Consider the following 24,694-nt stretch of genomic DNA (forward strand, 5'->3'; position numbering starts at 1 on the left):
TTAAAGGAGTTTTTTGGAGAGATTTATGATTAAATTTTGTTTTGAAGTTGTTGCGTACGCAATAGGTAGGGAGGTTTAAGTGGTTTTGAGGTTGAGAGAGAAATTTGTAATAGATTGTTTTTTTTTGTTGATGAGTTTTTTGGAGGGATTTATGATTAAATTTTGTTTTGAAGTTGTTGCATACGCAATAGGTAGGGTTTGAGTGGTTTTGAGGTTGAGAGAGAAATTTGTAATAGATTGTTTTTTTTTTTTTGAGGAGTTTTTTGGAGAGATTTATGATTAAATTTTGTTTTGAAGTTGTTGCATAAGCAATAGGTAGGGAGGTTCGAGTGGTTTTGAGGTTGAGAGAGAAATTTATAATAGAATAGGTTAGGAGAGAAATTTCTAAAAATAGGTTGTGAGAGTTTGAGGTAAAGAGAAAAATTTATGGGAAAAAAGATTTAATGCAAAAATGGTTTTTTAAGTTATTGTGTACACACAAGTTTTTGAGAAAAGGATCGGATTTGAAAAAAAATTCAAATTTATAAAAACTTGATTCTTAGAAGTTCTTACGTACACAATAGGTTAGAAATGAAGTCACCTCTTGCAACATTTTGAAAATTTTTGAGAATCCTGCAACAGGTTGATGAGAGGAGAGAAGCGTGGAGTGTAAGCGAATGATCTTTGAATGAAAGAGAGAATGAAGAATGTTCTACTTATAGTGAACCTAAAAGAACTAAAAAAACTTTAAAAACTAAAAAAATCTAACTTGACCTAAAAGCTACCGATTTCCTATAAAACTCTACTTCTCCTCATTCTCTCTCACAACTCTCCTTATTCTCTCTCGCAACTTTCCTGGAGCTCCACCACCTCTCCACCCAGGTACTCCCTCCCTCCCTCCCTCTCGTCCCTCCCCTCCTGCTTCCCATCCCCTCTTCTCCTGCTTCCTCTCTCCCCTCCTTTCCCCTCTCCTCCCTTCCCTCCCTTGCCCTCCCCTCCCCCTCCCTTCCCCTCTCCTCCCCCTTCTTCTCTTGCTTCCTCTCTCCCCCTCCCTTCCCCTCTCCTCCCGCTTCTCCCCTCCCTCCTTCGGCTTCCTCTCCTCCCCTCCCTTCCCCTCTCCTCCCCCTTCCCCTCTCCTGCATTCCGCCTTCCCCTCTCCTCCCTGCCTTCCCTTCTGCTCCCCCTCCCTTCCCCTCCTCTCCCTCCTCGCTGGCCCTTCCCCCTCCCTTCCTCTCCCTCTGCCTCCCTGCAGGCCCCTCCCTCCTTGCCGTCCCTCCCTTCCCCCCCCTCCCCGCGGCCCCTCGCTCCCCTTCCCCACCATCCCTCCCTTCCCCCCCTCCTGTGCCCCCGCCCCGCCCCCTTCCCCTCCCCCGTGCCCCCCCTCCCCCACCCCGCCCCCTTACCCTCCCCCGCGTCCCCCTCCCCCTCCCCCTCCCTCGCCCCGCCCCGCCCCCTTCCCCTCCCCCACGCCCCCCCTCCTCCTCCCCCGCCCCCTTCCCCTCCCCCTTCCCCCCCCCCCTGTTGAGCCGACGGAGAGGCGGGGGAGGGGAGGGGCACGGGGGAGGGGCAGGGGCAGGGGAAGGGGGAGGGGTAGGGGCAAGGAAAGGGGAGGGGGCGGGGGCGGGGCAGGGGCGAGGGGGAGGGGAGGGGGAGGGGGCGGGGCGGGGGAGGGGAGGGGGAGGGGGGGCCCCCTCCCCCTCCCCGCCCCACCCCCTGCCGCTCTCCGCGCCCTCCCCCTCCCTCCCGCCCCTCCCCCGTGCCCCTCCCCTGTGCCCCTCGCCCTCCCCTCCCTCCCCCGAGGGCGGGGGATGGGGCGCAGCGGGGAGGGGGAGGGGGAGGGCCCCCCCTGTTGCGCGCGCAACAGGTGGGGGGGGGGATGGATCCCCCCCACCTGTTGCACACGCAACAGGGGGGAGGGAGGGGAGGGCGAGGGGCACGGGGGAGGGGGAGCTCACGAGGAGGGGGGGAGGGGAGGGGTGCAGGGGAGGGAGAGGGGGCAGGGGGGGAGGGGGAGGGCAGGCAGGGAGGGGGCCCCCCCTATTGAGTGCACAACATGGGGAAGGGGGAGGGCGAGGGGCACGGGGAGGTGGAAGGGAGGGGGGTGCGGGGAGGGGGGGGGCAAGGGCACGAGGGAGGGGGAGGGAAAGGGGCGGGGGAGGGGGAGCGGCCGGGTTGGGGGGGGGGTAACCCCCCCATCCACGTGTTGTGCACGCAACAGGAGGGAGGGGGGGTGAGGGCGCGGGAGGGAAAGGGGCAGGGAAGGCGGGAGGGGGAAGGGAGGAGAGGGGGGTTAAGGGGGAAATTCCCCCCCACCCACTTGTTGCGCACGCAAGAGGGGGGAGGGGAGGCGCAGGAGCAGGAGGGGAAGGGGAGGGGCACGGGGAAGGGGCAGGGGCAGGGGAGGGGGAAACGAGGCAGGGAGGGGAGGGGAGGTTGGGGGGGTTGGGAAGCGGAGGGGCAGGGGAAGGGGTGGGGATGAGGGAGGGGAGGGGGGTCAACCCCCCACTTGTTGCACACACAACAGGGGGAAGGGGGGCAGGGGAGGGGAGGGGAAGGGGAGGGGCACAGGGAAGGGACATGGGCGGGGAGGCGGGAAGGGGGAGGTGGATGAAAAGAATTAATTAACTTAATTTATTTTAAAAAAATAAAAAAGTTAAAATAAATAAAACTTACAAAAATTTAAAAAATTAAATTAAATTTTAAATATAAAAATAAACTAATTAACTTTGTACTTGGTCATCGGGTAGACTACCTTAGTACCCATCCAGGATCGAGAGTGGGACATGGTAGGATGGGGCATCTAGAGCATCAGCGGCGTTGATGCGAGGCACCAGAGCTGCACACTATCCCTGCACCGGCATTGCAAGCTATTGGAGGATGGATTAGGGGGGATGTTCATTCAATGGCCTCATCCTTGCATGACATGGTCTCTGTCCTATTGAGATAACTTTCGATTCCACCTCCCCCACCTCCCAGATCTATGGAGCCTCCCACATCTACACCACCTCCCACATCTACACCGCCTCATGGATACTTGAGATGCACAGATTGCAGAGTTGAGTCTAGGGTCATGGATATTATTCTGATTATTTTAGTTTATTTTTTTGTTGCGTGTTTTGAACTGAAGTTTTTTGGTTCATTCTCACCATATACGTGACATGTTTGCTTGGCAGGCACATCTATTGCGACAGGATATGGAGTCTCGTGTATGACAGTTGGAGGCAGATTTAGAGCAGAGGATTCAGACATGCATAGCCTACCATGGAGCGGAGCACTATATTTTGCAGTTGAGACATATTAGTCATGATCCATCTCGCCATAGGATCCACCCCAGTGTGGCCCTATACCCCACTCCTCCTACCCCACTCCTCCTGTAGATGTGCTGACTAGGACACCCATAGATGCACCAGTCAAAGCCAGGCTTCCTACTGCCACTTGCATCCTCTGCCATAAGGATTTTGACACCGTAGGGTGGTTTGGACTAGGGTGCGGCCACATCGCACATCTCCATTGCATGACCTGCCACATGGTGGCACGATCAATGTGCCCTGTATGCTTTGCTGACATTGATGTGGCCACATACAGAGGACTAGGCATGGATGATCTATATCTTGGTCATGGTCAAGCCGTTGATCGATTTGCCCATGTGGTCTTGACAGAGCACTACAAGGAGGAGGCACAGAGAGCTTTGCTGTAGAATAAGGGTGCTGATACTTCAATGGTTATAGCGTGTGTTCCGCAATGCTTCTCACATGGTGATTTCAAGCCAGGTGACGAGGCACGAGCAGAGGAGGCACATCGTATTGAGCGAGAGGCAGAGCTTCATATATCATTGCAGTAGTGGGTGGAGCAGCAGCTTGGGCGGACAGCATCTTCTACATGTAGATATGATTACTTGCATTGGATTTGAGGCACGAGTATTTGCAGATGCATGACTTTGGGAGTTGAGGCGCATACATAAAGGAGGCGAGGGAGGTAGAGATGGGAGTAGTGGCTCATGCAGCATGCCCTCCTCTTCATCAGGATGAGGCTGGCCCATTTGATCTAGGAGATGAGGCTGGACCATTTGATCCGGCTTTGCCTGAGGGCACATAGTGGATGGTTGGGCAGCGGGTCATATAGGAGCCATGTCAGAGGATGACTAGAAGATCATATGTGGAGTTATCAGATTATGATTTAGGATGATTGTTTAGGCTTCACACATATCTTGTTTAGGGATGCACTTGTGCACGATGATGATGATGATGTACACATTCATTTTGGTACTTTCATGATGTTGTTCTTACTTTTATGATGTATGAGCATTTTGGTGCTTTCATGATGTTCTTCTTACTTTGTTTATCTCAGTTTATAGTTTGTTCAAATCTAACATAAACATTTAATATTAGGAGTATCATTTTGAATTTCAGATATCTCAATTCACACATCTAATACATAAGGTATTTTAAAAATAATGCCGTGTGAAGTAATTGTAAACATTAAGCATTGAAAAGGTGTTCAAGTATAAGGTCTCTCTCTCTCTCTCTCTCTCTCTCTCTCGTGCTATGAACTTTATCATTTTGAATATCATATTGAATTTCATATATATCAATGCTTGCAATTATTACACTAATATTATCACTAATTTTTGTAAATTGTAGATTAAGAAAAAAATGTCAATGTTTAGCATGGAATGGTGCTCATTGGTAGTAACATGTGTCAAACATTAATACATAATTATGTACGATTGGTCCAAAATCATATAATACATATATACTTTCTCATAGGTAGTCACTAGTAGTGGGTGCATACAAAAATGTACGCATTATACCTTCTACCTGGCACATACCAAATCAGTTGGAGACCAAATCTTGCATGAATGTATGTCTAGAGTATCCTAAGAGCTATGCAAAGTTTTATGCACAACAGATAAGTCCACCGGCATATTTGGTTAGTATGTTTGCCATTTTTCATACATAGTCACTAGTAGGGAGTAGTGCATGCAAAAATGTATGCATTATACCTTCCACGTGGCACATACAAAATCGATTGGCAACCAAATCTTGCATGGATGTATGTCTAGGGTAGCCTAAGAGCTGTGCAAAGTTTCATCCCCAACAAATAATTCTACATGCATATTTGGCTAGTATGTGCACCATTTTCATACATAGTCATCACTAGTAGTGAGTGCATGTAAAAATGTATGCATTATACCTCCCACGTGGCACATACCAAATCATTTGGAGACCCAATTCTGCATGGATGTAGGTCTAGGGTATCCTAAGAGTTGTGCAAAGTTTCATCCCCAACAGATAAGTCCACATGCGTATTTGGTTAGTATGTGCGTCGTTTCTCATACGTAGTGATTGTAAAAATGTACACATTATACCTTCCACGTGGCAGATACCAAATCAGTTGGAGACCAAATCTTGCATGGATGTAGGTCTAGAGTAGTCTAAGAGCTGTGCAAAGTTTCATGCACAACAGATAAGTCCACCGGTGTATTTGGTTAGTATGTTTGCCATTTTTCATACATAGTCACTAATAGGGAGTGCATGCAAAAATGTATGCATGATACCTTCCACGAGACACATACGAAATCGATTGGCAACCAAATCTCACATGGATGTATGTCAAGGGTAGCCTAAGAGCCGTGCAAAGTTTCATCCCCAACAGATAAGTTCACATGCGTATTTGGTTAGTACGTGCACCATTTTTCATATGTAATCATCGGTGTTACTAGTAGGGATTATAAAAATGTAAACATTATACCTTCCACGTGGCACATACCAAATAAATTGGAGACCAAATATTGCATGGATGTAGGTCTAGGGTAGCCTAAGAGCCGTGCAAAGTTTCATCCCGAACAGATAACTCCACATGCATATTTGGTTAGTACGTGCATCATTTTTCATACGTAGTCACTAGCAGGGATTGTAAAAATGTACGCATTATACCTTCCATGTGGCACATACCAAATCATTTAAAGACCAAATCTTGCATGGATGTAGGTCTAGGGTAGCCTAAGAGCTGTGCAAAGTTTCATCCCCAACAAATAAGTCCACATGCGTATTTGGTTAGTACGTGTGCCATTTTTAATATGTAGTCATCACTAGTAGTGAGTGCATGCAAAAATGTGCACATTATACCTTCTACATGGCACATACCAAATCATTTTGGGACCAAATCTTGCATGGATGTAGGTTTAGGGCACCTTAGAGCTAGGCAAAGTTTCATCCCCAACAGATAAGTCCACATGCATATTTGGTTAGTATGTGCACCATTTTTCATACGTAGTTACTAGTAGGGATTGTAAAAGTGTACACATTATACCTTCCATGTGGCACATACCAAATCAGTTGGAGACCAAGTCTTGCATGGATGTAGGTCTAGGGTAGCCTAAGAGACGTGCAAAGTTCATCCCCAACAGATAAGTCTACATGCGTATTTGGTTAGTACATGTGCCATTTTTCATACGTAGTCACTAGTAAGGATTGTAAAAATGTATGCGTTATACCTTCCACGTGGCTTATACCAAATCAGTAAGAGACCAAATCTTGCATGGATGTAGGTCTAGGATAGCCTAAGATCTGTGCAAAGTTTCATCCCCAACACATAAGTCCACATGCGTATTTGGTTAGTGCATGTGCCATTTTTCATATATAGTCACTAGTAGGGATTGTAAAAATGTATGCATTATACCTTCCATGTGGCACATACCAAATCAGTTGGAGACAAAATCTTGCATGGATGTAGGTATAGGGTAGCCTAAGAGCCGTGCAAATTTTCATCCCCAACAAATGAGTCCACATGCGTATTTGGTTAGTACGTTCGCCATTTTTCATACGTAGTCATCACTAGTAGTGAGTGCATGCAAAAATGTACGCATTATACCTTCCACGTGGCACATATCAAATCAATTGGAGACCAAATCTTGCATGTATGTAGGTCTAAGGTAGCCTAAGAGTGGTGCAAAGTTTCATCCCCAACAAATAAGTCCACATGCATATTTGGTTAGTACGTGTGCCATTTTCCATACGTAGTCACTAGTAGGGAGTGCTTGCAAAAATGTACACATTATATCTTCCACATGGCACATACCAAATCAGTTGGAGACCAAATCTTGCATGGATGTAGGTCTAGGGTAGCGTAAGTGCTGTGCGAATTTTCATTCCCAACAGATAAGTCCACATGCGTTTTTGGTTAGTACGTGCACCATTTTCCATACATAGTCACTAGTAGGGAGTGCTTGCGAGAATGTATGCATTATACCTTCCACGTGGCACATACCAAATCATTTGGAGACTAAATATTGCATGGATGTAGGTCTAGGGTAGCCTAAGAGCCATGTAGAGTTTCATCCCCAACAGATAAGTCCACATGCGTATTTGGTTAGTATATGCACAAATTTTCTTAGTCACATTTTTTAAATGTCCCAAAGCACAAAACACAATTACAAAATAACTACTAATAAACAATTTTTTGTTTTACAAAAGCAACAAATCCCATTGAGAAGATAACGGACATCATGTATAAAATAGAATCTAATACAATGATGTGTATGAATGTGTATAAAACCATCATAGTGAAATACAAAATATGAGTCCATGAAAATTACAATGGTACGGTCACACAGTGAGCCTATACATATCGAATACAAAAATATGTAATCAACTAGTGATACCCAATAAAAATCTATCTGATCAACTGATGATCCCAAAACTATGATATGTAATGTGCTAGAATACATGTATGCCGCCATGTACTCCTGGAACTTCCTGCATCCTGATCATCATGTACCTTCTCCCAAGGCTGGAAGGGAGAAAGCACTCGTCGTGCCCATGGATCGGCCCATGGTATCATGGCGCACCCTCCCTAGTCATCATCAATGCATGCGGAGAAAAAACATGCAAACTGTCGAGAAAAGATTATGGGGTGAGACTCACCTATGCTCCTGATGGAATGGAAATCAAGAGTGCCAGACATTGAATGACAATCAAAAGGCCTAGATAGATCAAGACTCACAATGTCCACGCACCAAAAATATTGGCTCATCGCCCTATCATCATGCAACTGAAATGAGGCGATAGCACTAGTGGATAAGTGATGTCTTCACCACTGCATCACATCATGTACATCCTTGAAGCGATCGGCACTGTGACGCAATTGGTATCGATGCAAAGCATGCTTCACACAAGAACCTACACCATCATGCTCTCCCTTACCATGCACTATCTCGAAGTAGCTCCATGTGATCGAAATGCATGTCTCACGGTGCCATCTGTAGAACCAATAAAACTGTCTAGCAGATTTGAACTGACCACCACAGCTGTCTAACCAGATCCAGCACCACTGCCATGTGACACCATGATCCCTCAAGAAACTATCATGCAAAGTGAAACAATGCTGCACAAAATGGGCATCATGCAATCGATCATCACTAATGTAGAAGTGATACTCTCGCACAATGACGCGTGAGTCCATGGTGCTATCAATGCCATCCACATGAGCCTGTGCATGACGATAGCTAATGTGCACAAATATAGCAACCTGCAATATGGCATTGAAAAAAAATATGACTATTGAAATAATTCAATATAATGAGGACATAACACAACAACACAAAGCAACTATAGACACGCTTGGTAGAGTGCAAAATAACGGGCATGTCTATAGCCATTGCTTGTATAGAGAAATTATGGGCGCATCTAATCGTGTGTCTAACAGCTCGTCTATTTGCGCGTGTATTAACACATCTATTTGTGCGTCTACACTAAGAAAATACGGGCCCATCTAACATTGCATTTATTAGCGCATCTATTTGCACGTGTATTAGTGCATCTATTAGCGCGTTTACACTGAGACAAATGCATATTTAGACGCATATTTTGATGCAAAATAGAGAATACAAAAAGTGAGATTTTGGTGTACATCATTGCTTTCCAAACATTTCCCATGATTACCAAAGCACATAATTTTAACAAAAACATCAATGCTTTTTTGCAAGCCCACATATACAAGAATTAAGTGAAGTGAGGAGAATGAGACAATATGTAAAATAGTTTTACCAATATCAATGATGTGCTACAGTTCAATCTCATCCTTAATGAGATCAACCCTTGACAAACTATCTACTTCAAAATCCAAACAAGTGTTTAGATCTACAATTACATTCAACCCACTACTACTTGTGCTACTCATGTGCTCATCGAAATCAGCATCACCAATGGTAGGCTCGTCCTCATGAGTAATGGCCTCAATATCTGTATCTCCTATCTCATGATCATTCTCCTCTCTCGTATCATGGTCATCATCACGTCCATGTCCATGATCATCCTCCATACGCTCCATATTAGTAAATGTACTATACATCACTTTGGAACGTGGCATACTAGGTATGACATGCCACCATCTATTATTATCCACCATTGGTTGATAGACAACCTAATTCAAACACAAATACAATCATGTTATTTTCCTTGCATCAAATATTTAAAAGCGAGTATTTTTATATGTGTGCATAGTACCTGTTCACATTGTTGCAGTAGTACTAGTGTGTCCTTCCTACTTTGCCAAAACTTTGTGGAGCCAACAGTTACAAAGCCACTTGCATGCCATTTGATTGTTGCATTAGGGCCTCTTTCCACCACGTTCTTAAACCACTTTACATCCAAAACATACACAAAGAAGCGTCGAAAGTCAAGCTTAATAATATCTTGGATTATGCCACAATAATCATCCATGGCTCCATATGCTCCCTCAAAGCTAGCAATGATGCCACAATCTTGTATGTTTCTCTTATCATCAATCTGTTGTGTTTGAAAATGCTTGCCCTCACACCATATAGCATTGAACATAGTGCACTACACCAAGAAAAAATCAATTAAGTAAGAAATCTAAATTATTGAAAGCTCCTAACTTATGCATAACATTCTATATACCGACCTTGCTCATGCATCCCCTAGCATACTCCCATTCTTCCATTGTGATATGCATCCCCTCGTCTTTCACTGCTTTCTCCATTTCATCAAGTAGCCAATCCACATGAATATCCTTTAGAAGTGCTCCTAGATACTGAGGGTATGGCACACGAGATCCGTGGTGTGTACGAAAGAGGGACCTTTCTTCTTGTCTTCTTGCCTTTGCATCCTCGTATCTTGTCACCCATCTTTTCATCACATCACTATTAAGCACGCAATAGAGGTTGATACTATTATGCAACTCTGTATCTATTACTTTGTTGCATCCTTTCCCTTGAGGCACAATAGAGGTCATCCTTAGGTCTTCATCATCTCTCCATAGTCATGGGAGAGAGCTATCCATGTCAACAAGAAACTCGGAAATATATACAAGTGACTCTTGTACCAACCAACCCTCGTCCATGCTACCCTCGGGTCTTGCATTTTGTCTCACGAAACCCTTCAAGGTCTTCATGAAGCGCTCGAGGAAGAACAACCATCGTGCATGTATAGTATTGCATATAGCAATCTCACCCACCAAATGCACTATGAGATGTAGTTGGCTTGTGAGAACAGAACGTGGAAATGTCTCCTCCACTAAACAAACCACCTCCACTGACATAACTCGAGCATTCTCAAGCCTGGTGGGATCTATTTCCTTTGAGCTCACATACCTAGAAATAAAAAAGTACACCATATCAGCAATATGAACACCTTGCATGGAGCATTGATATGCATCATATTTTGTATCATGTAAAGTACCTCACAAGCTCGCCCATCTTGTAAATACAATCTTTCATGTCCTTCGATGAACTACGTCAAATGCTAGTAGGTAGTATGAACTGAACCCACGAGGAGATGGTTGATTAGTTGCTTATAATTATTCACTCACAAATTTGAAAGGAAAAAGATATTATGCACATAAAATACTTACTTGGAGCATCTTGTGCCAATCATGAGATTTCAAGCCATATAATTGCTCTACACCTCTTTTCTTGCTCTTTGTAAAGGCTCCCTTCAAAAACCTCATGCATCCACCAGTGGGAGTACGAATTATAGTAATAGCGTGCTTCACCACCACCATCTCTAGCTTTGATAACCTCCACGGTGCACGAAGTAAAAAACACGCCCATTTTTTCTCTCTTGTGGCCAAGCTTCACGCATCCTCCCTGTGGTACGTAGATCCTCCCTTATGCCTACGGAATCTCGTGTCCCATTCAAATGCTCCCAAATGGTAGATGCCACATTCTTGAAGATATGCATGGGATCAAGCAGGTGATTGATCTTGAGGTGGGACCAATATGGTAAACGATAAAAGATGGAGTATCTAAACAAAATAAAGTGTTAGCAGGCAATCTTTATTTCCAGCCAATATAGCACACAATAGTTACAAACCGTTACCTCCTCATGCCAAGTGGAGGAGTCATGGAACCCATCCCAAATTCTCATCCAATCTCCCACGGTGAGTGATTGTGGGAGGACTTCCTTCCAAGGGGCAACATATCTAGGATGATCAGGTGGGAGAAATCGATGGTAATTCTCATAGATGACCTTATTCAATGTGTTTGCCCGTGAGGCAACTAGCAAAGGACCACAAACAGGGCATGCATGGTAACCCGATGTAGTGAGACCTGAACAATAGATGCAATTAAGAGTTGAAGGTGGGTTTATGGTGCCACATCCTTTGCCTATTAATAATTAGAAGTGCAATGCTTACCTGAACACTCACCATAGCCTGGGAAGTCATGCATCGTCCACATCAAGATTGCTTTGCAATTGAAGTCTCGTGACAAGGGAGGCCTGCTCACATCATGCACCTCGATACCTCTCCAAAGTATCTCTAGCTCGTCAATCAAAGGCTCCAAATAAACATCAGAATTTTTGACTTTATGTTTCCGTGTAATTAGAACGGACAGCATAACATGTCCTTTCTTAATAGCCATAGAGGGTGGAAGATTATAATTCACCAATATCACTAGCCATACATTGTAAGAGGTGCTTTTGAGACCAAATGGGCTCATGCATGAGCATAAGCATGAGCTATTGCTTATGCTTATGCTTAAGCATAAGCATAAGCATAAGCTCATGCTTATGCTCATGCAGAAAAAGAGGAGCTTATGCATAAAAAGAGAAAGAGGAGCTTATGCAGAAAAAGAGAAGGAGCTTATGCGGAAATAGAGAATGAGAGAAGCATAAGCTTCTCTCATTCTCTATTTCTGCATAAGCTCATGCATAAGCATAAGCTTATGCGGAAACTTAAGCATAAGCTCATGCTCATGCTCATGCTCATGCTTATGCTTATGCATAAGCATAAGTATAAGCATAAGCTCATGCTCATGCTCATGCTCATGCGAAAAAAGAGCTTATGCGAATGAGAGAAGGAGGAAATAGAGAAGGGGGAATGAGAGAAGCATAAGCATAAGAGAATAAGAGGAGCTTATGCAGAAAAAGAGGAGGAGCTTATGCAGAAATAGAGAATGAGAGAAGCATAAGCTTCTCTCATTCTCTATTTCCGCATAAGCTCATGCATAAGCATAAGCTTATGCGGAAACTTAAGCATAAGCTCGTGCTCATGCATGAGCATAAGCTCATGATCATGCATGAGCATAAGCTCATGCTCATGCAGAAAAAGAGCTTATGCGAATGAGAGAAGGGGGAAATAGAGAAGGGGCAATGAGAGAAGCATAAGCATAAGAGAATAAGAGGGAAAGGAAATAGAAAATAAGAGGGAAAGGAAAGAGAGAAGGGAAAAGAGATGAGGGGGAAAGAGAGAAGGGGGAAAGAGAGAATAAGAGAAGAGGGAAAAAAGAGAAGGGGGAAAAGGAGAAAAAGAGAAGGGGGAAGAAGGAAAGAGAGAGAGGGGAAGAGAGGGTTCCTACGCCCATCACTGCAGCTAGCTCTTAAGGCGCTAGCTGCACGCCAATGCAAATAACAAAAATAATAAACGGAAAGAAGAGGAAGCACTTAACTGTAAAAGTATGTCCCGCTCGGTGTAGTGGACTGGCCCTACAAAAGAGAGAAAACAACCCATTTTTTCAAATAAGATGTTAGTGGAAAGAGGAGATTACAAAAGCAACTTCTTGAAGGGAGGAGATTGAGGAGACAAGGAAAGGAGGAGATTGAGGAGACAAGGAGAAAGAGAAGGAAGAGAAATACAGAAAAAAGAGGTGAGTTTTCTTTCTTTCTTTCTTGAAATCTCGTTTTTTGTTTCAATCCTTTCAAATCAAGCATGAAAACTAGTTTACAGGTTTAGCAATACAAGTAGAAACACTCACAAAACTAAAGCTAACAAATAAACAACCTTTATTGTTGAAACAAACTCACCTCTTGAAGAACTTTCTTTCAAGAAACCAAAGAGGGAAAAGGAGAGAGAGGGAGTACAAGAGGTAGGAGAAGGGTGAGGAGTGGAAAATAGAGTGGGAGGTTGCTTGGAATAGATGGGAGGTCGTCGAAAATAGGTGGGGGGAGATTTTGGGTTGCTTACTTGAGAGATTAGGGAATGGATTGAGCAAAACGCCACACGTTTCGGTGTTTCGGGTTTTAACCCACAGCATCGCTATATAGCGACGCTTATTCGTCGCTATATAGCGACGTTTTTAATTAAAAACGTCACTATATAGCGACGGAACAGAGCGCCGCTATATAGCGATGCTTACTGTTCATTTTTTTAATATGGCCTCAAGTGAAGCTCAAACATGCTATGCTTATAATTGTCAATATCTCCTCTTACTATATAGCCTTACTATATAGGATTTTTTGTTTCAATCCTTACTATATAGCGACGTCATTCTTTTTATATGGCCTCAAGAGAAGCTCAAATTAAACATGCTATGCTTATAATTGTCAATATCTCCTCTTCATGCTTATGTTGTGATTTTATAAGTGTAGATGGAAGGGACGAGTGGAAGGTCATCCGCCGATGATGCGCCAATGCCCGGGAGCATGAAGCGGCTTACGAAGAGGTTATACTGTCATTGCACTCATTGCAAGCGAGAAGTATGACATCAACATCGTATTATCATGCGCCACTTGCGGATGTATGGGGAGGAGCCGGAACCAGTACCCCCTGTTGGTGTTGCACATGTTGATGGATCATCTGTAAGTCAAAGCTATTTAAGTTCACAATCTTATTGTATACCAGGAAATAGAAGATCTTATATTTAGACATATGAGCTTATGACAGGATGAGGAGGGTGATGAGGGTACACATATACCTTGTCACTTTCAACAAGACTATAGTCTCCCGGATGACGACGAGGGTATGGTCGACATGATGGATTCCATTTTTAGGGGCACTACATCCCACGTACACGTGATGTCAGAGTCTGAGGTCAAAATGCGAGAGTTGCAATCAACACAATTGTATGAGGGCGCTAGGATGTCTAAACTACGTGCTTGTCTCTCAATCTTGAATCTACAAGTACAGTATGGGTGGTCGGATACAAGTGTCTCGGCCTTAATGAGGTTAGCCCTTGCATTAATTTGACTCATTATTTGAATATTGTTTGTTTTGAGAATCATCATTTGGATAGTGTCTTTGTCATAGGTTGCTCCAGAAGATGTTGCCTGCACCAAATACCATGCCCGCATCAAGAGATGAAGCAAAAAAGATGCTAACAATGGTGGGTATGGATTATGATACCATCCATGCTTGCCGTAATGATTGTATTCTCTTTCGTCGTGAGCATGGAGATTTGGCTAGTTGTCCAAAGTGTGGGGAACAACGATATAGAGATGACTTGTAGGGTGAGCAGATACCGGTAAAGGTCTTAAGACACTTTCCCATCATTGCAAGAATACAACACATGTTTCGATGCAAATCCATAGCAGAGTTGATGACATGGCATGCATCTCATCGGTCCACTGATCACACATTAAGGATTCCCGCAGATTGTGCAGCTTGGAAGCACATAGATAATCAGTGGCCGGACTTTGCAAGAGAGCCACGCAACTTACATCTTGGGCTAGCCATGGACGGCGTGAATCCTTTCGGGTTACGCTCGACATCTTGGTCGACATGGCCCATAGTCGTGGTGAATTACAATATCCCACCATGGCTAACAATAAAAAAGGGACACCTCATGCTTGCACTACTTGTGCCAGCAAAGTAAAAGGCAAAAAACATGGACATGTACATGGCACCTTTGATAGAGGAGTTATAGATATTATGGAGAGGAGTGCAGGTCTTTGATATTTCCAGAGCTCCTAGGCATACCAATGATATTTTGGTCAGGGGTATCTTGATGTGGACCATGCATGACTACCCAGGATATGGAGAGTGCACAGATACGTGGTTATGTCTTTACATGTACAATGAGGGATTATGCTTTTTTTACTCTCTTTTGCACGCATGTCTTGTACTAACATATTCATGCACGCGTGCAGGACTTGTTACAAGTGGGTACCATGCTTGTCCTGTTTGTGGACCCGCTCTGAAATCGCTTGCACGCTACTCCAAACATATGAGGAAAAATGTTTATGAAGGTCATGCTCGATACCTTCCGCTCGACCATCTCGCACGTGGAGGTCAGCTTGATCCACCACCATCATATTTGAAAGCAAGTGATTGGATTCAAGCTTGGAGGGAGAATGGAGAGGAACCTTCTCCTGGTATGAAGAGGCTAGCGATCTTTCACAAGCTTCCTTATTGGGGTCAGTTACAAATCAATCATCTCTTGGATCCCATGCATATCTTCAAGAATGTGGGGGCTACCATTTGGGCACACTTGGTTGGTTCCAAGGACTCGAGAGGAGTGCGAGAAGACTTACGTGCTATGAATAGGATGTCTCGTTTATGGCCCCAAGTGCATGCTTCGGGAAAATTTGTCCTCCCGAAAGCAACGTGGATCCTCTCTACGAGGGAGGAGGCGGCGATCAACAAGGCAGGCATTGCCTCTTTTCAAACACCGACAGGGTACATGCGTTGCTTGAAAGGAGCATTTTCAAAGGACAATAAGCTTAGTGGCCTCAAGTCCCATGATTGGCACAAGGTCTTACAGGTATTCTAAGTAGAATTAGTGTACCGATAATAGTGATGCGTTAGCGTAATTATTATTATGTTATATTGTTGACATGATTTCATTGTTGCTTTGATAGTTCATCCTTCCAATTACAATAAAAGGGTGCTTACAAGAAGATGTTAGAAATGCTATATTCAAGATCTATGGTATTGTGAGGTATGCTTACTATCAATTCGCATTATGTATTTTCTTCATGGACATGTGAAATAGGTGGATATCTCAAATATCTTACATATGCATGGACATGTGAAATAGGTGGATATCTCAAAAAGAGATCTCTATATCGAGCATCGAGAAGGCTAGGGTGGAATCCATCAAAGCCGTATGCTTGCTTGAGAAGCACTTTCCCTCAAGCATTATGACAACTCAAGTCCACTTGCTTGTGCACATAGTTGATGAGGTGGCTATAGCAGGTACCGTTCATAATCGATGGATGTTTTTTCTCGAGCGGTTTATGAAAACTTTAAAGGGGTTTGTAAGACAAAGAGCAAGACCAGAAGCAAGCATGGCAGAGGGATGGCTTGTGCAAGAGTCATTAGTATATATCACAGAGTTTCTTGCATCCACAGATCCTGATATGCCGCAAGCTTGGCACAACAAGGATGATGATCGCATCATTGGCGAGGTCCCCCAAGGAAAAGGGATTGAAAGAAAGACGAGCGAAGAGCAAATGGAGAAATTCAATAAGTTTTGTTGGAGATGAAACTTTGCACCACTCTTAGGCTACCTTATACCTACATCCATGCAAGATTTGGTCTCCAATTAATTTGATATGTGCCACGTGGAAGGTATAATGCGTACATTTTTGCAAGCACTCCCTACTAGTGACTACATATGGAAAATGGCACACGTACTAACCAAATATACATGTGGACTTATTTGTTGGAGATGAAACTTTGCACCACTCTTAGGCTACCTTAGACCTATATCCATGCAAGATTTGATCTCCAACTGATTTGGTATGTGCCACGTGGAAGGTATAATGCATACATTTTTGCATGCACTCACTACTAGTGATGACTACGTATGAAAAATGGCGCACGTACTAAATAAATACGCATGTGGACTCATTTGTTGGGGATGAAACTTTGCACGGCTCTTAGGCTACCCTAGACCTACATCCATGCAAGATTTGGTCTCCAACAGATTTGGTATGTGCCACATGGAAGGTAGAATGCGTACATTTTTACAATCCCTACTAGTGACTATATATGAAAAATGGAGCATGCACTAACCAAATACGCATGTGGACTTATCTATTGGGGATGAAACTTTGCACAGCTCTTAGGCTACCCTAGACCTACATCCATGCAAGATTTGGTCTCTAACTGATTTGGTATGTGCCACATGGAAGGTATAATGTGTACATTTTTACAATCCCTACGAGTGACAGCTATGTATGAAAAAAGGCACATGTACTAACCAAATACGCATGTGGACTTATCTGTTGGGAATGAAACTTTGCATGGCTCTTACGCTACCCTAGACCTACATCCATGCAAGATTTGGTCTCCAACTAATTTGGTATGTACCATGTGGAAGGTATAATGTGTACATTTTTACAATCCCTACTGGTAACTACGTATAAAAAATGGTGCACATACTAACCAAATACACATCTGGACTTATCTATTGGGGATGAAACTTTGCCTAGCACTTAGGCTACCTTAGACCTACATCCTTGCAAGATTTCATCTCCAAATGATTTGGTATGTACCACGTGGAAGGTATAATGCATACATTTTTACATGCACTCACTACTAGTGATGACTACGTATGAAAAATGGTGCACGTACTAACCAAATACACATGTGGACTTATTTGTTGGGGACGAAACTTTGCACAGCTCTTAGGCTACCCTAGACCTACATCGATGCAAGATTTGGTCTCCAACTGATTTGGCATGTGCCACGTGGAAGGTATAATGTGTACATTTTTACAATCCCTACTCGTGACTACGTATGAAAAATAGCGCATGCACTAACCAAATATGCATGTGGACTTATCTGTTGGGTATGAAACTTTGCACGGCTCTTAGGCTACCCTAGCCCTACATCCATGCAAGATTTGGTCTCCAACTGATTTGGTATGTGCCACGTGGAAGGTATAATGTGTACATTTTTACAATCCCTACTAGTAACTACGATGACGACTACGTATGAAAAATGGCCCACGTACTAACCAAATACACATGTGGACTTATCTGTTGGGGATGAAACTTTGCATGGCTCTTAGGCTACCCTAGACATACATCCATGCGAGATTTGGTTGCCAATCGATTTCGTATGTCCTGTGTGGAAGGTATAATGCATACATTTTTGCATGCACTCCCTACTAGTGACTACATATGAAAAATGGCAAACATACTAACCAAATATGCCGATGGACTTATCTGTTGCGCATGAAACTTTGCACAGCTCTTAATTGAAAAAATTCTATGATTTGTATGTTGCATACTTGATGAAACTAATTTTGCAAGATGTTTTATGAATTGTTGGATAATAGCATTGCATTATTCACAATTCCACTTCATAGTATCAGTCATGACAATCATGCAACCCATATCCCAATGCATCCATGTTAAATACTTCGACAATTGCATAATAATAATTTGACATAATATGTCGCTTGATATAGCATTGAATTATTTAAACATCTACATTAGTTACTTCAATTGCACATGTTTTGTGAAGTGTGTGATAATATCATTGCATTATTTACAATTTCACTTCAAAGTATGACAATTCGATGTAAAGCCCTTCAACCTCTTCACAATAATACTTTGACAAAATGTGTTGTTATAAGCATCAACACATTATTATACATTTCAAGTTATAAGCTGTTCGTATTCGTGTCTTGGAGTTCGCATCTCCGGAAACATTACTATTACAATAAATGGGCCCCAAAAAAAAAGGAGCCAATAGATGGCAATATCCATATAAGGTGTAGATAGGCAAAAATTGAAGCTAATAGATAGGTAAAACTGAAGCCAATGGGTGTGGCATGCCAAAAAAGATTTACATGAAGGTTTTTACATAACAGCCCATCTTGCAATAGAGGTTGGTGGGTGTCTTGGGCCCCTAGCAAGATATGTAGTCCACGTTGGTACCGGACCACGAAGCCTCCGCAGATAACGGTAAGCTTTCTAGCAGCATGTTGGCGATGATCAACATCCACAACAAGACAAAGCCCCCACAGATGCATTTTCTTAACTGAAAATAAATAAATTACGTGTGCGTCTATTTGGGCATCTACAGACCCGCATCTATAGGCGCGTTTATACAACAAAGAAACGTGCCTATAGATGAGCTTTTAGACACTCTATAAAAATTTAAAAAAAAAAAAAAAGACAGATACATAGATGCGCTCATAGACTCTCTATAGAATCTTTTCTTTAAAATCAAAGCAGAATTTCATGTGGGTTAATAGAATGTTGTGTATGTTGTGTATGCTATGTGGTTACAAGAATCCCATTTCCACATTATGCAATTCAATTCTTACAGCCAACTGCATTTTAATTAGCACGATTCCAAGCACGTCTATAGCCAACGATTACAATTCTGAATAAAACATTACAACTCCAAAACATTTAGTTCACAAGGCATTCATTGATAGAATGTTACACAAGGAAATTGAAAGCCAAAAAAATAATAGGAGTGTATATTAATTCATAGCCCAAAAAGTGCTTGTATGTACATATAGCATGAAGCCAAGCCAGGTCCTATGGCTTCAAGTACAAAAATTAAGAGGAGTGTAGATATAAGAGAGGCACGAAGCCAAGCCAATGGCTTCAAGTACAAAAAAGAGTACCAAGCACTACTTTATGACTAAATCAGTCGCAAGTGACTATGGCAACGTATGAGAGTAAATCAAAATAATGTGTTGTAGAATATGTGTGTGTGTGTGTGTGTGTGTGTGTGTGTTTATGTGTGTGTCTGTGCATGCACATGCATGCGTGTGTGCATGCGTGTGCGTGTGCATGCGTGCAAATGGCTACAGATACGGTTAGAGAAAGGCCCTAAATGCCCAATCGTTATTGCATACAATTTTTAATTTGCCCTCATAAAATGTATGTATCAACTGCTTTTCATGATATATATAACTTTCATTTCTCATTCTACAAGATCTTACTTTATATTTTGCATTTTTTGTAGATTCCACGATTAAGCGACTACTTTGACTTGGGTGTGGAGCTGTTCAAACAATAGTGCGTTGAAGATATTATCAACAACATCCAGAATTGGCCAATCGATGCCCCTATTGATTGGGTTCCCCCTGCTCCACGAGTGTGGAGACCACCGCCTCCTCCATTCAATTTCGAAAGGGAAATTGTTCATGATTTTGTATAAGTACCTCCTAACTAGTCTCTACCAACCATGTGTTTAGAGAGGATTACTTTATTTTTTTATTTCATATGTTTCATCGTAACTTCAATTGTTAAGTTTTTTAAACAAAGTGAATAGGTGCCCACGTGAGTTTTCAGCGGTACTAGATTAAATGGGAAAAACAAGGGCTAACATTAACCGAAGAAATTAAATATTAAGGTGGCGCATTCTGATGTTTTGTCGCTGTGTGAATCTTCCACAAAGACACGTACTTCATTAATTTTGGACCGAGCAATGTCCAAATTAATGTTTCTTGCAGCAAACATTGCTATTTTTAATTCAATTATGATTCATAGGGCCAATAATGTGATGTAGAGCATTGTGTTTCATTTGCTTTCTCTTCACCACGGTGAAATAGAATATCCACATATCAAAATAAATACAGAATGTCACACAAGGCCGATGATTTACGTAAGTGCAAATCCCGATTCTCTCATACGATGATTTACGCAAGTGCAAATCCTGATGTGCATAGGCTCTAATCATCTCCATCCTCTCCCTTTCCTTCTCCATCTTCTCCCTTTCCCTCTCACATCCCCTCCTTCGTTCTGCCTCTTTTATTGTTGGCAATATCTCGTGAATATGGGATATGTATATTTTGCTGTATCAAGTTTCGAAGTCTGAGACTGGACTCTGGAGTAAGTTTACTGTGCGGTGCACTGAGAAATTGTGAGAATCACAATTGCGCGGCGCATCATATATGTCGTATCAAATGAGACGTGGGACCAGGAGAACAGTTTCCAAAAAGATCCATCACTGACAAGACGTGAATGTGATGTGTCTCTCGCTCGTGTCAAATCTACCACCTTGCATTATGACCTCAGTAGTCAGGTCCTCAGTAGATGGTGTGACGGTAAGCATGAACCTTTCATGCGTGGCGTGTTACCCATGTAAGCGTGAGCCACTGTGCACCACTTAACTAGAATGAAGTGTTTTTGGACTTCAACGTAGCAAGGTAAATTCTGCTGCCAAACTCAGCAGCAGCCAGAGTGATGCAATTGTTTGAATTACGGTCTAAAGACAACTCAAAAGGAAAGAGATCAGACATTAGGAGAATAGAGCCAAATGACGATGCAACAGTGCGTATGTTTCCATTGAACGTACATGCGTACAAATAGCCGGGAGATGGTTGCAACTGATTTCATGCTTTGAATTCGCACACACCCTTTTACAACGTTTCACATCTCCTTCAATCTACTACTAACGTAGATGAACATTTATTCTCCTCTATTTAACACAGTTGCGTAATGCTACGGTTACACAATACTTCAATAGCAATCAGAATTATCCCCCCCACACAATGTGCCCCCGGAGTCACGATAATGGCCGGATACTCCCCGAGATAGAGAATCCTCGAGGTCGGAATGGAGTGATAGAAACTTTAGAGACTGGAGACGAATTCGTCCTGGCAATAGAATGCCCACCCAAAGAAACTCTAAAGGAGACAGAACTCTCCTGGGAGTCAGATCAAAGCCTTTGGAGTCCAAAACAAGAATTGGACTAGAGTTTAGATAAGTTTAGATAAGCATTGGACTAGATTTTGGAGGCCTTGCAGCAGGAGCTGGATCTCCGAACTAGTGTCTCCCACTGCCTTTTCCCGTACTGCATCCTTGGGTCACCGGTGGATGCATGAAAGGTCCCGGAGTGGAGACAACCAGTGGTACTATTGACGACTAACTTTTCAGCACTCTGAAATGGTTTTCATACTCGAAATTCAAATTCGATGCTATCATGGTCATCAATTCGAAATGCAAATTCAAAGCTATCACTCTCATCAGATAGTAATAGGGAGCCAAATTTTTGTTTTTTAGCTTACCAAAAATAATTTGGAAGAAAGAAAACTCTGAAAGACACTCTTTAGGTGAGTGAGGGATGGTGGTACTAAGGCAATGTTCATCCAAAAAATGGTTCACCAACAAGTTCTTATTTCTCAATATTCAAATGTAGAAAGTCTAAACCATTTGGAGAATGAGGAATGTATTAAGGTAGGTGCACGTAATCATATGTCTCATGAAGAAGAATGTACTTTTTAAATGCATTCGAATGAGAATTAAAAGAAAATGTAATCATGTCCCACACAAGATTGAAGAATAAAAAATATCCTGCTTCATAGTGTTGAAAATTTTACATAGAGCATAGGAGATGCTGTATTTATTCCATCAATGGTTCAAAGCCTCTTATTAGTTGGCTCTTAGTTGGCCAAATGACTGAAAGGGAATGGTGCTAGATTTTAGAAAATTAGGTTGGACGATTTGAAAAATGTACAATCCACATAAATTTATTGCAAACAAGTGTAAAGATTAGATAATATTTTGAACTTTCAGTTCATCCATGCCTATCCAAAGAGACTTGATAGCATCTCATCAAAACCATGATCCTTACTTAAGCGCCCTATGGCATTAGAGGTTTGGACACCTCAATTTCAAAACCTTGGTTTCACTCCAGCAAACAAACATGGTCTAAAGCCTTTCGTGTTTCATGGGAAATTCACAACATCAATCATTTCCCATTCTTGGTCAAGGAGCATTGACATACTCTAGATCATCCATTCTTATGTTTGGAGATATGCATGACCTTTATTTACTAATACACATGGGCCCTATTCTGATGCTTAAGCACTAACGTTTAGCATGCGTGGGGCGCTAATCATCGGTAACCAAAGTGGGATTCGTTAACTGTCGCTATATAGCCAAGTTTAAAGAGCATCACTATATAGAGACATTTATTAGACTTGTAAATAGTCGCTATATAGCGACACTTATTAGACTTGTGAATGGTTGCTATATGGTCGCTATATAGTGACACTAAGATAATTTCCTATAGCGATGTTTTACAGAGAGTGTTTTTTTCCATACCGACTTTAAAAGATAGTTTTCCCCAATGACAAAATTTTTTTCCCTTTTCATACATGTTTGATCCTTTGAGAGAATAAAAGTACAAGAGCATGTACATCAAGCCTTTGAAGCTCATATATTCATGTCTAAGTTTGAGATGAAAAAAATCAATGAAGAGCATTGACATCAACAGCTTCATCCTAAGCCAAGTTTAATGCACCAAACAAGTCTATCTCTAACTCTATACCGAGTTGATCTCCTATCATCATTGTACTCTAGCATTGTACGTTCACCTAAGACTTGATCATCTTCTTCAATAAAGTGTGGTGATTCTTGATGATCGTCATCTTCTTCCTCAATATCATGATCTCCATCTTCCTCTCGTACGATGTCATTATGTGTATCTTTTTCTTGGCTCATATTGTGATCTTTATCTTCTTTGCTAGATCCATCCGGATCAATTGGATCCAAAATTGGTAGTGGCATCTCCATATCCACGTCTCTATCTTCAAAAATTTGCTTACTTCATGGTGCAACTTGGATCACGTACCACCATCTTGGATCAAAACGATCCGGATGAAAAATCACCTATATTAAAGATGGGTGCCAAATGCCATCAATTATATATATGAAATTATGCTTAAGTACATGTATCAATGGATCTTAAAAAATGAAAGCGATGATTAATTAAATCATTAGTATGCACCTCCTCACAATGCTCGGGAAGAACAAAAGCATCATTTTCATTGGTCCAAAGTTTGGTGGAGTCTATTGCAAAGAAACCACTACTGTCTTTTCTCACTATTGCATGGGGACCATTGTAAATAGTTCTAGACCATTTTACATCAAGAATGAAAATACTAAATTATCTGAAATCAATTTCATAGATTTTGTGTGTGGTTCCACAATAATCCAACTGTGAGGAGAGAAGATTGGTATCCAAAGCACTTGCTCGGCTATCTTGTGTGAAGTTAGCCATGACTTCACAATCATACATGACTCTCTTTGAATCGATGCATTTCACGTGAAAATGGCATCCATATGACCATAATGCACTATACTTTTTGTACTGCAAAAGAGCATCATTAAAACAATGAAGATGCATCTATTTTATAGCGTATATTGTCACAAATAATTACTTTATTATGTCAAGAGGTAAGAAACTTACATGCATCATACATCCAGATGATAACTCTCGCTCGCACTTGTTTATTGTCTCTCCATCGCGTTCGGCTTTACGTAGAGCCAGTTGTAGCCAATGAAGTGACATGTGAGTGGGGAGATAGGCGAGATCCCATGGATATGGTTGCGATCGCCTATACATTACTCTGAATCTCATCCTTGCATTTATTCTTTCTACTTTGGCTGCTTCATATCTCTCAATCCACTTCTGCATCTCCTTGCTATTGAGGATACAAAGCTTATTGAATTTCTCCATTTGCTCTTCGCTCATCTTTCTTTCAATCCCTTTTCCTTGGTGAACCTCACCAACGATGTGATCATCATCCTTGTTATGCCAAGCTTGCGGCATATTGGGA

This window comes from Dipteris shenzhenensis, chromosome 1, assembly GCF_047967505.1.
Source record: "Dipteris shenzhenensis isolate YYH24624 ecotype China chromosome 1, Dip_SZ_1.0, whole genome shotgun sequence".
Classification (NCBI taxonomy): domain Eukaryota; kingdom Viridiplantae; phylum Streptophyta; class Polypodiopsida; order Gleicheniales; family Dipteridaceae; genus Dipteris; species Dipteris shenzhenensis.